The sequence below is a fragment of the Vombatus ursinus genome, unplaced genomic scaffold (genome assembly GCF_900497805.2).
Source record: "Vombatus ursinus unplaced genomic scaffold, bare-nosed wombat genome assembly UNPS02014779.1, whole genome shotgun sequence".
Lineage (NCBI taxonomy): Eukaryota > Metazoa > Chordata > Mammalia > Diprotodontia > Vombatidae > Vombatus > Vombatus ursinus.
The window spans coordinates 24630169-24649353 of NW_020954557.1; the positions used below are offsets into that span (position 1 = coordinate 24630169).

At 37.0% G+C, this 19185-nt stretch overlaps 1 protein-coding gene across 4 annotated transcripts in view; it reads right to left on the minus strand.

Moving 5' to 3' along the window:
* Nucleotides 1-19185, minus strand: part of GULP1 (GULP PTB domain containing engulfment adaptor 1) — a 370686-nt gene that overhangs the window by 276349 nt on the left and 75152 nt on the right. The window lies entirely within an intron of this gene.

Here is a 19185-nt window from a genome sequence, read left to right on the forward strand (position 1 = left end):
TGCCAGAGAGGAGTTTGTCATTTAGTCGAGTCACTGAAAGTCCTTGAGAAGTAAAAGCAGATGACATGACCAGCACTGTGCTTTAGGACTAACTATTTCTCTGGCAGGATACAAGATGGATTGAATGTATATGTTATTACTAAACATTGCTAAACCCTGATTTTGTATGTTTTTTTTAGTAGCTTGCTAAAAGCATTAGTAAATATTTGTAAAAATCTTACATTCACCAGGCTTTTACTATCCTCACCTTATGCTGTTCAGGTGTAAAGAATTCTAACTGATAGGACTTCCATTGGTCATTTAAAAATGTTTGGTCGTTGTATTGTCAACATTATTGAAATGGACAGAATCACTATGGTAAGTTTCTGTTAATTTTGCTCCTATTTTATAAATTAAATCTATCTTGGAAGCCAGATCACAAAAGTCATGGGCCTATTAGTCATCGTATTATTAAAAGTTTTAATGGATAATATATTAGGGAAGAAATCTCAATTACTTAATGTGATCTGGTTAAAACCAGATATTCCATGTCCTCATCTTTAATTAACTTAATGAGCATTCTAATGAACTTCCGAAAGGCTGTATCTCTAAAAGAACTGGGAATTGATGAGAACTTATTTTTTTTTAACATAAACAAAAATTAATGTTACAGAAATAGTCCATCACTGTTCAATCCCTGTTCCGACATAAGTCTCTGTGTCCAGAAAAGAAAGCCATTTGTCTATGTTTCTTTCTAAACTTTAAAAGAAACTTTTGGCATCCATTCCTCAGATTTCAGGATTATTTTCTTTACTGAGACTACTATTTCTATAAGGTTTCAAGAAAACTACTAAATACATATGTAAAAGCCCCTCTGGATTACTCTCCCCAATTTGCAATTGTATGCATGAGTTGGATCCCGAGAAAGAGAGTGGCCACTACTCTCAAGTTCCAGGCTGGCAGATTTGTTGCTCAGTGGATAGAATGTTGGACTTGGAGTCAGGGAGACTTGAGTTCCAATTCTACCTCAACCAATTACCACCTATTTGTCCCTGGGCAAGTCATTTAACTCTCTCCTTCTCAGTTTCCTCATTGTAATATGGGAATAATAACAGCACCTACCTCTCACCAGGTTGTTGGTGAGGCTCAAATGAAATAATACATTCAAAGCACTTTGCAAACCTTAATTGCTATATAAATTTGGCAGTAATAATGATGACAATGACAGCAGCACTCTGTGGGTCCACACACATACACTATATAGTTCATAAGCTCCCACAAGTGACCATCTCCCATAACAGTCAGCTGGAAGACATAATTAGCTCAAAATAAGACATTTACAAGGATGGCATAGTAAGAAAAAGTAGTTCCAAAAGACTTCCTCTTCACACAATCTACGGGAAGAATACACCCAAATTTGAAAAATAAAGGTAGTAAAGCACTTATGTGTGGAACTTGTGGCCAAGGTAAGTCATGACTAGAACTTCAAGGTTTCAATGTGTTTTCTCTCCTTTTATAATACTAACAAAGCTCCCCCTGGATGTAACATTTCTCTCTGCTGGGCAAGCTATTTAGCTGTGTTTCCAGGGTCTACTCTCTTAACTCTCCACTCTTTCTGGAGTCGGTAGCTGCCATCTCTCTTCTTTGCTGCCACAAGTCCTGCTCTCTGCATGCTGCCTTTTTTTGTCTGCATCTAATTGGTGAGCATGTGTATCTGCTGTCTGTGGTGTTTCCTACTGGATGAGTAGTCTCATTGTAATAAACTATTGCTTATGGGAGTAGGGGAGAGAAAAAGAAAGAAAAATCTCCTTTCCCTTTACTGCCTTTTCGTGTAAGTGGAGGAGTCATAATCCACAAAGCTGGTCCCTGGCCTAGACTGAGTGTGGCCAGAGAAAGATGCTCAAATTTCAGAAAAGGATAACAGGGTAGTAAGTGCTTCCTATGTGTCCAGCAATATGGCCCTCTCTTTACTCTTTTTGTTAATATAATTTTATATTGTTATTATCATCATCACTCATTTTAAATCACATCTAGATAGGAGGTAACATGATACCAAAAATGCCAGACCATTTCATTATAATTTCTATGGTTGCTATACAAATTGAATATCAAAAGATCCACACAATTCAATAGCTTGGGAAGATTGAAGAGTTTAAATTACTTCCCAAATGCATCCCTAAGATGTACTCCATCATCTAACATCTATTTATAACTTTAAACAGTGCACTTGACTACCAGGCTAATTCTAAAGCTGTATGTGGATTACAAAAAAAGATTTGCTACCACACAGAGAGTTTAAGGTTAATGGAATAAGAGGTTTTTCCCTGGCTCCTAATACTCACTCCTACAGTACAGGTGTGGGTAAATGTACTTTTGACATTATGGTATATTAAAAAGAATGTTGAACTTAGAATAACATGGTATAAGTCCTTCATCTATAAAATGAGAAGATTGGATTAGATGACCCCTCTCTCAGCACTAGACGTATGAGCCTATGCTCCCAAATTGGAATTCAGGTTGTATTTCACATAGAAACATTGTTATAGGTGGTAGCTAAGCAAATTAGTAGACTAGTTCAAAATATTAGATACACTTTAATTTAAACAGGTTTTTATGCCCCAGGAACGTAACCATCATCGTGGGGTATGTGTGTGTGCATTTTTAGAGCATCCCAGAAGTGTTCCGATCAGAAGTGTCCCAGAGAGTAAAGACTTACCGACCAACACAGAGTCTCTCAAATTCTAGGCTTTGGGACCCCTATTTAAATTTATTTACAAACCAAAAGAAAGTCAATCAGTATCCCCTAAGTGATGTTCGTGTCAAATCTCATAATAATTAATTCCATTTCAAAATCTTAAATGTTGGCTAGCATAGCAGGGGATTAAAGCTCATTTGTGATGAAAAAGGCCAACCAACCCCTCTTCCACTGATAATGTCAAAGCGGTCACTGGGAAGGAAGGCTAGCTGGGAGGTAAAGGTTATGGCAATGCACTTGTCTTCTTACCAATCCTTATAAAATCATAGAATGTTTAAGCCTGAAGGGACCTTAAGAATTTATCCAGCCCAGTCTCATAGGAGCAGCTAGATGGTGCAGCAGATAGAGTGCTGGGCCTGGAGTCAGGAAGACTCATCTTCCTGAATCCCAATCTGGGCAAATCATTTAATCTTGTTTGCCTCAGTTTTCTCATCTGTAAAATGACCTCGAGAAGGAAATGGCAAACCACTCCACTATCTTTGCCTCGAAATCTCCAAATGGGGTCACAGACAGTCAGACATAATCGAAAAATGACAGAATAAAATCTCTCATTTTACAGAAGAAGGTGTGGCTTGGGGAAGCATGGGGCTCAAGGTCCAAGGTCACACAACAATATGTGACAGAGCTAGCACTTGAACATAGAACAGATGACAGAACGTCGGAGTTGAACACTCATTTTGACTCCCAACTCTCATATTCTTTCCACTGAACTAAACAGGATATTTAGGATAGTTCAACTTCCATTAAAAACATTTTTCTTCCCATTCAACATACTCACTTATGAGCCCAACACTGTCTGTCCATCTGTAACTTCCTCCTGCCTTCATCCCTGGAATGTATCCCTAGCTGCTCCAGGTGCAGGTAGCCCACCACTGCTTCCTCAACTACATTCATTCATTCATTCATTAGTTCATTTGTTCATTCATTCATTCATTCAGAAAGCATTTATTAACCATCTACCTTGCCTGGGCACCATCCTAGGTAGGCTCTGGGGATACAAAGATAGTCAGAGAGTTTATATTCTACTCTCATTTCTCTCTGTGATCAAGGCAATGGTGATTTCTCTAGGTTTACCGCTCTCGTGCACGGACATTTAAGCTTTTGCTGTTCATGCTTTATCTCTCCTACCAGATTGTGTTACCTGTTCTTCCTTCAGTATCTAACACAATATGTTTCTACATAGTAAAAAATCACTAAATGTTTGCTGGCGTGAAATGACTTCTACACGCATGGGTACTATGGTACAATGGAAAGGGTTAGTGCTTTGTTCCTTCTATTGTAGTGATTTTAGAGCAAAGTTAGCCTGGTGAAGAAATTAAATTGATTCAATATCATTTTGTAATTGATTTATTCTGCAATTGATCTTATTCTGCAATTGATCTTATTCTGCATTACTGCCCCATTTTGTGTGATTGCTCAAGCAATCTTTGTCTTTCTTTGTCTCTTTGCTTATGAACTAAATTTAGAAGTTCAGTTCTTCTTCTAATCATTGTTCTATTCTTGCCTCAAGGAAATCTGTTATCCTTGAGGGATGCAGGTGGACACCAGGGAGTCTTGTCTAGTATCTTTACACCATTAAGCTATCCTTCAAGGATGTCCAGTTTGTTATCCAAAGAAGTATGGTCCACTATCTCTAACTTTGCAGGTGGACTCAAAACAATAAACATTTCTTAGTTACAGGAGAGGAGATGGTTATTGCTAGCCCCTCATTCCCAATTTCCAATCAGCAGTTTTGTCCTCACCCCTCCTCAAACCCTTCGCCCCCATGATGCTACCAGCCCTGTGACCAATTATATAATTTTCTTCACCTACCCAGTTCTGTTCTTTGTTCTATGATCTTAAAAAGGAGCTATGTCTTCTCCTCTGGGTCATTGGTCTAACTGAGGTAGCCATTTGACCTACTTTGTTAACAGTTTGGAGCAGTGCTAATAAACTGATAAAAGGCAGAATGCTGCACCTCAGTTTACCTTTATTAAATTCTATTGAGACACCTGAGAAGTTTTAAAGTAACAAAAGATTATCAAGTTACAGTCCTGCCTATTTCACTTATGAGTGAGGTCTCACATTTACTTGACATTTTTTTCAAATAATTGTAAGCTGCTTTTAATTATAACTGATACTTATATTCTGTTTTAAATTATTCAAAGTACTTTATAAGCTATTGTTATTTTCAAACTTCACAATAAACAGACCAAGATACTATAGCCATTGTTATTGATCCAATATAAGCTCCTTGAGGGCAGGGCTTTCATTTTTGCCCTTGTAATCCCCAGAGCCTAATATAATACTAAACATATAATAGGAATTTAAGATTACTTGATTAATTACCTTCATTATGAAGATAAGTAATCAAGGTTCAGAGATATAAAGTGATTGGCCCATGTTCACATAGCTATTATAAATGGCAGATATGGGTTACTACCCTGAGTCTTGATTTCAAGTATTCCTGATTTCAAGTAAAGCACTATATTCACTTCCACAGACTGTTTCCCAAATGTTCCTTACATGCCTCCACCTTCACTTATTCATCAGCTGTATTAGTGGAGAGTTATGTGAAAAGAGTGATTTCTTAAATTACATTTTTACATTTTTTTTATTCAGTTACACCACTAAACATAAAGAGTTGTTCACAAAGAAATTATCTAGCCTTGGCATGTTTTAAGAATCCTGAAGTTTGCTTCCACAGACATTCTATCTTGTCAGCACATTCTTTTCATTTGTTTGTTTAGTCGTTTCAGTTGTGTTTGACTCTGTGACCCCTTTGTTGGGATTTTCTTGGCAAAGATGCTGGAATGGTTTGTCATTTATTTCTCCAACTCATTTTACAGATGAGGAAACTAAGGCAAACAAGGTTAAGCAACATGCCCAGGGTCACACAGTCAGTAAATATCTGAGGCTGGATTTGAACTCAGAAAGATGAGTCTTCCTGACTCCAGGCCCAACACTCTTAATCTGTTAATTCATACCAAGACTTTTAGATTGTTTTTGTGTCATAGACTCCTTTGGAGGTTTGGTGAAACCTATGGTCCCCTTCTCAGAATAATGATCTTTTTTTTTTTCTTAGGCAATTGGGGTTAAGTGACTTGCCCAGGGTCACACAGCTAGTACGTGTCAAGTGTTTGGTCTGAGGCTGGATTTGAACTCAGGTCCTCCTGACTTCAGGGCTCATGCTCTATCCTCTGCGCCACCTAGCCGCCCCTCAGAATAATGTTCTTAAATGCACAAAATAAAATATATAGGACCTTAAGAGAAACCAGTTATACTGAAATACTATTGTCAAAATATTTTTTTAAAAAGTGAAAAAACAAAAAGCAAGTCCACAGACCTTGTGATAAAACCCCTGTTATAGGCATTAAATTTTCTAAAACAGATACTTCTTATCAATTCATATGATCTTTGAACACTAATTAAATGTATGTCTCCACTGAAATCTACCACAGAGTTAATTCTCATTTCATTGGGAGGTCATACTAAATCTCTCCAGCTTGGCAACATAAGCAGCTATATTAGTTATGATATTGCTGCTAATATTAATCCACGATTTCAAGTTGGAATAGACACAAAGACATATTCATTTGGATGGTACCCATTAGCATGAGTCAGAGTGGTGCAGTAAAAAGAGTTTGGCTGAGTCATAAAGAACTGAGTTCAAGTCTTGCTTCTGATGTTGTCTCTGTGACCCTGGACAAAAACCTCTTAGGTTTCTAAGCAGCTGAAGACAAGGTGTTAATCTGTATTGGTAGAGGAAATTTCCTAATCTGGAAGTTCTCTATACCAAAGAAATCAGGTACAAGACCCTCTTCCTATTATTATACTTGGCAAATAGGTGTTAGACCATAATTGGAGATTTGTTTTATCAGTCTTCATTAGAATATTATTGTATACTAATCAAGGATTCCACTAAAGTGTTACTCTGCTGATTCATTGTATATAGAAGTCATCTGGATTTTTCAAGGCCATTTTAGGAGAAAGCAAGCTCTGGCAAATCCTCCTAAGCTTCAGAGAATCTTTGAGTGTGGGTTCAATGAAAGATTATGTCTGTTGTCCAAGAACCAGCTTAGATAAATTCAGAGAAGCTCATTACCAGACTGGCTAACAGGATGATTTTTTTTTTAAACAACAAATTAGAAGAGATACATAGAGATATTCTTTTGGATAGTAATCATTAGCATGAGAGGCAGTGTGCCTGGCATAGAGCTGGCACATAACATGCACTCAATAAATGTTTTTTTTTTAAATTAACTGAAATACTAGAGAAGTTCAGTGAGTAGTCACTGAGTGACTAATTAAACATCTCTAAGCAAGAACTGAATCATCATGTAATCTTCTTAAACCTGATAATTTCTACATCACCTGTAAAGTTGATTCAGCTTCAATCAAGAATCCCATTATAACACAGCTCATAATTATATAGATTGAGCTGAAATGGATCAAATTATAGCCTGTGAAACATAAATACTATATACAGCCTGTTTATTGAGTATTATTATTTATTATTTATTTTGGGGGGGGCGGGGTAAGTGGCAGAAGCCTTCTTTACTAGGTGGCCAAATACTAATGTGAAGAGAAAAGAAACATGTTTCAGATTTTCTAGGAAAGGAAGAGGAGGAAAAAGAGAAAATGTAAAGCCCATTTTTGCTGGAAATAACAAGTTTTAAAGTAAATTCCAACCCTGGAGATGTTGGATCCTAAAAAGTTGAAAAGCTAGCAATGGCCAAAAGCTAGTGCATTTGGCCTCTCCTTGTGTGGATGGCTCCACTCAAGAGAATTTCAGTTGGCCTCCTGCAGTGGGAGAAGGGTTTGCTCTTGTCATCCAAAGAGCAAAGCAGGAGGGGTAAACCAACATTGGGGCCATGGGGGATAGTCTACCTCCAGCACAACCACAGTTGTGGAAGAGGCAGGGTAGTGTAACGTAAAGCGCAACAGACTAGCGGTCAGGAGAACTGTGTCTGAATCTTGGCTGACACAGGTATTTGACCTTATGTAATTCATTTAAGCTCTCCAAGCCTCAGTTTCATCACCTGTAAAATGTGGTTAATAATATTTCCACTATCTATTTCACAGGGTCATTTTAAGAAAATTACTTTGTAAACCTTAAAGCCAAAGCACACACTAGCTATTAATCTTATAAATGTCCTATGTAACCCTTTACATTAACCACAAGGAGGATATTAGCCATCTTAAGCATCACTGTTAAAAATAAGCTCCACTGTGTGTGTGTGGAAATATACAGATATGTAGATTAAAACATAGCTTAAGAATTTGGATAAGAATGAAATTGTGCTGTAAATCAGTAACTAGCATTTCTGATGCCAGGCCAAGCCCCACAAAATGTGCCTTTGGACAAGAAGCATAAAAGATGCACACAAATGAAATAATACTTGTAATTAATTCATTTGGGAGATGGGGCAGGTTGGAGGAGGGAACCAACAGGAGCCTCTTCTGGCCTAAAGATCTTCTAGGAGAAGAACTGCCCAGGGAGATTATAAATTGCCCAAGGTCACCTAGGTAGGTAATCATGGTTGAACCTAAGACATCCGATTCCATTTCAGTTATTACTGGAAGCCAGATTGTCAGGGACTATTAAGAGAGGAAAATAACAGTGAAAGTATATAACATAGACATTTGTTTCAAGGAGTTTTGCTCAGATGATAGAACAGTTAATGTAGTGAGGAAATTGAGATCCAGAGATGTTAAATAATTTGTCCAAGGTTCCACAGGCAGTAGAAAGCAAAGCTAGAATTTGAACCAAGTCTTCTGACTTCAGATGCAGCATTTGTTAGGCAGTTTCTCAGTTTAGATCCTAGAGAGCCCAGGAAGAATCTCACCCACCAACAGGACCACTAGACTGAGGGTCAAATAAAGTGAGATGTCAAAATTAAAGGAAAAGACATTTATTAATACACTAACGGAGGCTGCCCACTAATAGTATCAGCCTACCTCTCCACTACCTTCTTAGTTGTACTAATTTGGTTTATATAGCTTTTCAGAACTGCTTAGAATACACAGCCAATAAGCAGCAAGTGGTAGCATTTATCTGGACCAATGGGGTGTTCTTCTGCCATAAAAAGAAACTGAACTTCCCTTAACAATCTGTTGCATAACCTGCTTATTCAATTGAGCCATTAAGTGTGATTGAGAAGCTTCTCCCCAAGAAAAGAACTAGGTAGTCATTTTAGTCACTCAGCATGATTCTAAAAGGGGTAGTACCTTTTCTCCCTCCACACCCTCTAGTTCATTGGTTGAAGCCAATTATGTTCTGAAAAATGAGCGCTATATCAGCACAGAGAAGAGGCTCCTAAAACCCATTACTAAGAGGGTTTGTTTTGTTTTGGTTTGGTTTTTTGGATGACATAAAGGCAGAAAATATACTAACAGGTAAATAATGAAACCAAATCAAATTCAAGGAAGATAGTCCTGCTGTTGTCAGAATGGAAAGAAGGAATACTTGCTTGATAGTTATGTTTCAAAAACAGAAAACTAAAAAGCAAATGTTCAAAAAGGCATTGTTGCTCATTCATTCAGTTGTGTCCAACTCTTCATGACTCTTTGGACCATAGCCCACCAGGCCCTTCTATGCCCCACTATCTCCTGAAGCTTATGCTCATTGCTTCAATAACACTATCTATCCATCTCATCCTCTGCTATACCCTATTCCTTTTGCCTTCAATCTTTCTCAACATCAGAGTCTTTTCCTATGAGCCCTATCTTCTCGTTATGTGGCCAAAGTATTTAAGCTTTAGCTTCAGTAGTTGTCCTTCTAGTGAATAGTCTGAATTAATTTTTTAAGCATCAACTTATTTGATCTCCTTACTATCCAGTCTTCTCCAGAGCCACAATTTGAAAGTGTTGATTCTGTAGAGCTTAGGTTTCTTTATAGTCCAACTCTCATAGCCATACATTACTACTAGAAAAACCATAGCTGTGACTGTATGGACTTTTGTCAGGCAAGGCAACGTTTCTACTTTTCAGTATGCTGCCCAGATTTACCATAGCTTTCCTTCCAAGGAGCAGCATCTTTTAATTTCATGGCTGTAGTCACCATCTACAATAACCTTTGAGCCCAAGAATATAAAATCTGACACTGCTTCCATTTCTTTTCCCTCTGTTTGCCAGGAAGTGGTGGGACCATTTGCCATAATCTTTTGTTTGTTTGTTTGTTTGTTTGTTTGTTTTGTTTTGTTTTGTTTAGCTTCAAGTCAGCATTTATACTCTCCTCTTTCACCCTCATCAAGACGCCTCTTAATTTTTCTTTATTTTCCGCCATCAGAGTATACTTCTTTTTTTTTTTGCGCTCATGTATGCAAAGGACGTACATAAGCAAAAAAAAGAAAAAAATACACATAAACTAAGGGTGTGCCCATCAGTTGGTGTAGAGCTGAACAAAATGTGGTACATGAAGGTAATCAAGTATTATTGGGCCATAAGAAATAATAAAAAAAATGGTTTCAGTCAAACCTAGGAAGATTTGTGGGAATTGATAAATAGTGAAATGAGCAAAACAAGGAGAATAATTTATGCAATTATAACAATACAGTAAAGACCAACAACTTTAAAAAACTTAAGACCTCAAATCAGTGCAATTCTGGAGGACAGATGATAAAGAATTCCTCCTACCTCCTGACATTCAACCAATCAATCAATAAACTTTATTAAGTGTCTGCCTTCTCTGTGCCAGACACTATGCTAAGTGTTGGCAGACGTAGTAAATAAAAGGTTCTAAATGAGATAGATGTTTTATGTACTTGGCCAATGTTGGAATTTGTCTTGATTGACTATGTATATTTGTATATTTTTTGCCAGGTTTTGGTTTTTGTTTTTCTTTTCAATAAAGGGGAGGGGGAAGAGGAAGAGAGAGAAAACTGATTATTGTTCATTTAAAAAAATAAAATAAAATGAAGGCAGGCGCAGCTAGGTGGCATAATGGATAGAGTGCTGGGCCTGGAGTCAGGAAGACTCCTCTTCCTGAGTTCAAATCTGACCACAGACACTTAATAGTTGTGTGACCCTGGGCAAATCACTTAACCCTGTTTGCCTCAGTTTCCTCCTCATCTGCAAAATGAACTAGAAAAGGAAATGGCAAACCACTCCAGTATCTCTGCCAAGAAAACCCCAAATGGGGTCAACAAAGAATCAGACATGACTGAAAAAATGACTGAACAACAAAAAATGGCATACACAAGTAAGGAAAAGAAATTTTCTTGACACAGTTCAAAACTACATGCTACATGTATTTAAATTGTTCAGATAAATACTACATCAAGATAAAACATTGTTTTGTTTTTACAATAAAGTTACATATTGATTTATAAAAGTTGGCCTCACTTTGCATGTTAAACCACTAAAATAAGACAACTCAGTGAGACTTGGACTATCTTAGATTTTCTTTTCAAAAAAAAAAGAGAAGGAAGAAAATCATGAAAATTCACATTTTCATATTACTTTAAGATTTACAAAGCACTTTCCTCACAACATCTGAGAAGAGTGGTACAAATATTATTTGCCTCTTTTTTTTAAAGGAAAATGAAGTATATATTTCTATTGAAGAGAAATCAAAATGGCTAAACACTTGTCACTATCAGATGTAGAGGGAAACTAGGTTAACTATAAAATATTAAAGTTACTAGAAATATATGAAGCTTTTTATGTACTAATTCCTGTTAACAAGAAAAGAGAAAGATGATAAAACATCTCTCACAAATTTCTGTTATTTAAACTACCAGATGTGGCAAGAACAATATCTTAACCTTTCCCCCAGTGCAGGCTGGGCAATTATTTACATATAAGGTATTGAGATGTTTCCCTAAACTTGGAGGAAGGAAGAGGACTAAAGACTGGAACTACTGAAGTTGCTTCCTCATAAACTGAATATAAGGTAGCCAGGAGAAGCAAGGTGGGAAGCGGTAGGGAGGGACTCAAGATTTGTTTGGTGGAAGATGATGGGTAACAGAGAGAAGGAAGGTTCATTTAGCTGAATCAACTCCTATATGCATATCTTTGTTAAATATTTTTCTCCTCCTATGACTAAGTAAATCTCTTTTTGTTAACTGCTCAATGATTTATCAGTGTCTCATTTTGTTCCAATATCAAACCTAAACAACTCAGGGACTAGCTTGAGTCAGGCCAGACCCAGAACACCAGAACATAACAATTATTCTTTCTCTGACATCTTCCAAATAAAATAGCCAGGGATGGAATTGATAGTGTCCTCATTTTTCCTTAGTATACAATCTTAATCGTATTTAAGTTCTTCTTTCTGTTTACTGTTTACAAGATTTAATTTCCTTAATTTTAAAGTAATAATTAATCCCCATTTGTGCACAAAACTAAGAATAACATTTGTCATCATTAGCAGGTCTCTGAATTATTTATTAGCAGAAACAGTCTTAGTCAATGTCCAATTGTTCGATTACACCTTTATTAATATTTATGAGGACCATCTCATGGAGCGCACCATACTAGGTGCTAATTTCTTGTTTGATGTATTTGGGTTTTTCCAGAAAGGGAGGGAGCATGTGATTATTGTTCTCCCTACCAAAGCTCACTTGATTTAATCAAAGGAAGACTGGCACACTTGAAGAGGTTTTAATGTGCTAATAAGCTTTAACACTCTGATCCCTTTATGAAGTGCTAACAGCTCTTGGGTCAAAAAGGGAACAACTAGATTGGCTGGGCAAATAAATTAGCCATGACCTACTATGAATGTCAGTTCCATCTAACTTGTATCTGATCGGCTATGGCCTGGGAAATAAAATAACCAAACTTAATTTTAAACAGTTCCTAAGTATGACTAAAGAATTTACCTTTTAACAAACCATTTTTTAGTTCATGGACTCTAACCTCTACTTGGGTTGCTATGTGGTTTTTTTGTTTGTTTGTTTATATCTTGACTCCCAACTATGTTTCATATAGTTGAGATTGTTGGACAAGTAACCTCTAGATAAATGATCTAATCTAAACACAATCTGTGACTAATGCTATTTAAAGCACTAAAACGGGCCATTACAATTGTCTGCCTGAAATGTGTAAATGGACCTTTAAAACTACTGAATCATTGAGACAGGAAATATCTTTTTTTTAAAATTCAAAGTTACTTAAAAATAATTTCAAATATTAAAAATTTCAAGTAATAAGCATTTAAATGTGCGAGTGTAAAAATACCCCCAGGACCTTATGGAATTCTAATGACTACCATAGAGCTCTCTATAGAAGCCTTGACAAGTAAAGGGGAAATTAGCCCCAAATCTTAAGGAAGAGCTCCAATATTAAGATAACTCACTTTGGAGTACCTTTCTAATATAAAGTACTCCCTCATAGATCATAAAATGGAAGTAAATTCAGCCTATAATCTCTGAAAAATGTGACTGTCCCAAACTAAAGGTATTTGAAATTCATACCATTTATATCAAATCATACTGTGTAAATATAACTGCAACGTTGTCATCTACATGTAATGGTCTATAACTCTTCTGTAATGACACCAGAGTCTCTCCACACATTAAAAAGACCTTCTGGGCTACATTTCTCTTTTGTCACTTGGTTTTCATTCACTACTGTTAATATGGGCCTAAGTATAATATTATTAAGAATAATGTTTATTCCAAAAGCAAAAATATTTAATTGCCCCCTTTTTGCAACCAGAACACTACTCCCCTCCATAACTGACAATTAAGACTAAACTTGCCTAAACTTTATTCTGATTAGATATATTCTCACATCCCGATTTACCTTTATGATAGCTAGATCAATCATAAAAACCAACTCTGGTTTCCTCTAGGAAGAAACTAAAAGATACCAGAGTAGACGAGGTCACATGTGGGCACATAGGTAGTGGCTCAGTGAATCGAATGCTATCCCTGGAGTCAGAAGGATCTGAATTTAAATCCAGCCTTAGACACTTACTAGCTGTGTGACCCTGGGCAAGTCATTTAACCCTGTTTGACTCAGTTTCTCATCTGCTAAATTGAGCTGAAGAAGGATATGGCAAACCACTCCAGTATCTTTCCCAAGAGAACCCCAAATGGGATCACAAAAAGTCTAAACTAAACAACTACTGAAGTTAATAACAAAATTGTAAACGACAACAATAAGTTAACGTGTATGACATTAGCCAAATCTAACAGATATCAGGCAAGAGTCAGGAAGGAAGGATATGTTACTACAGGTTTTCTTCTGATTCATTTTTTATGGACATCTGTTTATGTGGTATGTATGTATATTGCTGTATAATGATGATTTTCTTTCTCCTACTTTAAGAATAAGATAGAATTATCATCCCTAGCTTCCTTGATGGCTTGCCTGCCACATGAGGTCTTACAAGGAAAAGCAATATAAGGATGTCAGCAAAGAAACATATGGGCAGAAAAAGATTTGCTGGTCATGTGATGAGAACAAGAAATAACTGATGTACAGCTGGTGAGCTCCCCTCATATTCTTACACAGTCAAGAGAAAGCAAGGAATGCACTGAGTACATTAGGCAGACCCATTTTGCAAAACACTGACAAGTATAATGGGGAAGATTGATAAGAGACTTCTCTGATCAGCTGATTTTTTAACCCCAACCTAGTTGACAGTAATCACAGAAAGTAAAGAACAGGTAGCAGAGGCAAAAATGTGTTAAGGTTCTAAAGAAAGTGAAAAATAAGGGTTTACCCTTCTTGTCACCCATTTGCAATGAATAGAGAAGTTCTTCAGAGCAATCTTAATGGAATTAAAGGCAGCTTGTTAGGCACTGGATGAATTGGAGGATTGGCCATGATCTTGGTGGGATGGGATCACAAATAAAAGAATATGCTTGTGGTTACATGTAAGCAAAGTTTGGGAATAAAAAGAATCAATGTTTTAAAATTTTAATAGAAACTTAGAGATCATCCCTTAATTGATGAAGAAAATGACTTCTGTTGGTCCAATTACCAAACCTACTAAGTCCAGTGAGGTTCATCATGAGAGGACTGACCACTAGGTAATGACTTATTTTTAGCTACATCAACTCCTAAAATAATTGATCAAAACATGGAATAATTTTATGCTGGGTCACTGGAGGTCACATTCATGCTGATGAAATCTGAAATTTTTGAAAAAGTAGAAATAAAGTTTATATTGGTTTAAATGTCTGCATTACATATCAAATTTCTTTCACAGTTCATTTTGTTTTATTTTTTATTTCTTAAAAGAAATCCCTTTTTTACTGAAGGCAATTTAATGGAAATACCAATTTTATAGAATTAAAGTGACTAGGGCAACAAACCGTTTCAAAATTCCAGTAAGATAATAATTGTTTCAGAGTAAAATGGAGTTTAAACATAAACTGTTTATCCATTTTCCCACCAACTTGACACTCAGCTAAGAATCCACATCAAAGTTCTTTCGAAATGTAGCTCCAATCAGTATTCCTCAAGAATAAAAGTCCTGTACTTTGTTCTTATTAAGAAGATCATAAATTCAAGGGAGAAGGGATATTATAAGTCATCTGATCCACCCACGTCATTTTATTGATACGGGAACTGATACCCAGACAGGTTAAATCACATGTCTGAGATCATATGTAGAATATGAGATTCGAACCCAGTTTCTCTGAATCCAAGTTAGGCGGTGCAGTGAATAGAGTGTCTGGCCTGGGGTCAGGAAGACTCATCTTCCTGAGTTCAAATCTGGCCTCAGACACTTACTAGCTGTGTGACCCTGGGCAAGTTACTTAACCCTGTTTACCTCAGTTCTTCATCAGTAAAATGAGCCGGAGAAGGAAATGACAAACCACCTCAATATCTCTGCCAAAAAAAATCTCAAATAGCGTCAACTTGGGGGAAGGTGAAGAGGAGGCCAAGGGAAAGGGGAAGGAATAATGAAGATGGAATGGGAATGGAAACAACTCACATTATTATAGAACTTCATGGTTAAAAAGTGCTTTATTGCAAGCCTGTGAAGTAAGAAATACAAATTATTACTCCAGAGTCTACTTTTTCCACTATAATATAATGCTTCAGCTACATGGTACAGTAGATACAGCACTATTCCTAGAGTCAGTTAGACAGAAGTTCAAATCCAGCCTCAAACTTTTACTAATTGTGTGACCCTGGGCAAGTCACTTAACCTCTGTTTGCCTCAGTTTCCTCAACTGTAAAATGGAGATAATAGCACCTACCTCATAGGGTTGTTATGCGGATCAAACGAGATAATATTGGTAAAAGCATTTAGCACAGTGTCTAGCACATGGCAGGGATTTAATTTTGTTCCTTCCCCCTTCCCTTCCTTTCTTGAGGACTAGTATCTTCCAAACTAACTTGGTCATTAAAGATTCTAGGGTTTGATATATCTATGTTAATCGACATATCTATCTTTAGCAATTTATATCTGTCATATCAACTAATTATAGATATCATAGGATAGATCAAGAGATGGATCAATTGACTGATAGATATGGATAGAATTAATAAATTCTATTCCGGCTATTGTGGGATGTAGACTAAGGCATATGGCAAGGCAATGGATACCAGGGAAACTATTTTAAATTAAAACTGAGGAAATTAAGCTTGTTCTCATACTGAAAAACTCACAAGTAATAAGCACTTTAAGAAGAAGTAATTTCATATTTATTATTTTGGAGAGAAAATGTAGTTGCATTAAAAATTTTAATTGAATTCCTATTCATACAACACGGCACACAAAAGCTGCATAGGATACAGCTTGAAAAGTGTTGCTCCAGGGAAATGTGAAGCAAGTCTCCTCCAAGGTCACTATTTGCTTTCACAGTCAGTGTCCCTAATAGGTCTGCAGTCAAAAGGCAGCAGATCTCAACAGCAGGGGACTGCTGATGTCTTCATCGTGTAGTGATAACCCAAAGGGCAGGATATTTGGGATGAGCTGCTTATTAACAGGAGCAATGGGTGGCCAGATTACTATTGCTGATAGTTCAAAAGGAAGAGTTCAAAAAAATCATGTGGACTCAAATTGCTGTTCATGAATTTGAGAGCTGAAAGTAACATCATTAAATGTGTGATGGCCTGGTCATTAAAATTCTCACACAGTGACAACGGATAATTTTATGATTGTATGTTGTCTAGACCTGGCTTTCATTTATTAAGTAACCACTCTATGCAATGCAGTATGGGCAAGTCATTGTATACTGTTTTTTTTAATAAATACATTCATAATTCAATGACCTTCATCCCCAAAATATCCTCTAAAGTTGGATAAAAATTTTTTGACAATTATTAGAATGTATATGTTACATATTTATGTGTGTGTACACATATAATTTATATGTATACACACATATCCACACATATACATATAAACACACATACATACAGAGAAACTAAACCTATTATTAGTAGTTTTCCTTTGAATGGGCAGAAGGCAGTTTCTGAAAAGATGTATCGCAAAAAATTTATCAACAAAGCTGAAATTAGTATAGAACTGGAAAGGTTGGGAATAAAACAGGCATATCACCGATATAGATCATATAGCAATTCTATATTTTTTTTAAAAGAAAATGTTCATAAAATCATAGAATCATAAATTTAGCACTGGAAGGGACCTCTATGGTCATCAAGTCCAATCACTGAGTTTTATATGAGGAAACTGAAGCACAAAGAATTAAATTACTTTCCCAGGGTCCTACAACCAGGAACTGTCCGTGTTTGAATATTTCTATCTCCAAACCTGGTAACTTACTAAATAGTTACTTATGGTTCTCCTTTAAACATTGCTGCCATTTTCTAATCTCTCTCCTCCCTGCCCCTCCAAAAGCAAACTAGCTAAGACAAAACTTACTTGTAACTCTGTTAAGCAAAACAAATGATCTGATATTGTCTCATTCCACAGTTAGAGTTTACCTTTTTTTTTTTTTTTGCCGAAAAGGAGGCATAAACATATATTCAATCTTATAAAGTCACTGCATTGACCACAGTTTTGGAGTTTTCTAAGTGTTGCTTTCCTCTAATAAGTCAATCAACTAACATTGATTATGCGCCTCTAGGTGCTCTAGGCAACTTTCTAAGATTATCAATTGCCAAGAAGGTACTGACTTGCATTAGTATAGTACTTTATACCAATAAAAACCACAGGTTCAGTTCTCATCTCCATCACAATATGCCAGGCACTATGCTAGCCATGTGTTAAGGATACAAATGTGAAAATAAATTCTCTCCACTCTCAAGGTTTTTAATGTACTTATCATGTAGTATTGTCTATTAATGTTATCTGTGTTTGTATTTTAACTGCCTACCAGCCCGTATACTCCTTAAGAGTAGGGATTGAGTATAATCTAAACTTTATCCCTCTCCTCAAAAATAGCAGTATTCTGCACACAAGAGTCATTTAATAAATATATGGGGGCGAAGCCAAGATGGCAGAGTGAAAGCAGTGACTTGCTTGAGCTCTCCCTCAAACCCCTCCAAATACCTGTAAAAAAAATGGCTCTAAACAAATTCTAAAGCAGCAGAACCCACAAAAAGACAGAGTGAAACAAATTTCCAGCCCAAGACAACCTCGCGCCGGGCTGGGAGAGAAGCTCAGTTAGGTGTGTACATGCAAGCTGCAGCGAACCTGGAGCAGGCCTCAGAGGACTGAATCGCGGGCAGCTGTGGCAGTTTCCAGACTTCTCAACCCAGGAATGCCAAAGATAACTTGGAAGGTCTGTGGGAAAAGTCTGTGACTGCGGTAAGAGAAAGAGCTAGGTCTCAACCACAAATCCCGAGCGCAGCCGCAGTGTGGCAGCTGCCTCCTGAACTTCTGGCCCACAGACTAAGGGGGAATCAAGTGGCTGATGAGAGGGGGATTGCAGGGATCTCTTTGCCAGTGCTGAGGCAGGAATTTCTTGCTTTGCCCATGCTTGGATCTGGGTCACAGTTCTGAGGGGCAGTCTTGGGTCGAGGAGGAGCGCTAGCATGGTGGAGCTTATAGTGGCTGTGGAGAGGAAACACCTCGCCCCTTATCATAGCACCTTGGAAGAACTGAAAATTTACAGATCCCTAGAACTATCTCTGAAAACAGCCATACAAACTCCCTCAAACTTGAGACAGTACATTCTCCACATTGGAAGCAGACTCTTACCTTAACAAAGAGTTTAAAACTCAAGTAATTGGCTGGGATCATGAGTAAGCAGCGCAAAAAGAGTCAGACTATATTATCTTACTTTGGTGACAAAGAAGATCAAAACATACAACCAGAAAAAGACAATGAAGCCAAAGCTCCTACATCCAAAGCCTCCAAGAAAAATATGAATCAGTCCCAGGCCTTGGAAGAGCTCAAAAGGGATTTTGAGAAGCAAGTAAGAGAAGTCGAGGAAAAACTGAGAGTTTTGCAAGAAAATCATGAAAAACAAGTCAACAGCTTGCTAAAGGAGACCCAAAAAATACTGAAGAAAATAACACCTTAAAAAATAGCCTAACCCAAATGGCAAAAGAGGTCCAAAAAGCCAATGAGGAGAAGAATGCCCTCAAAAGCAAAA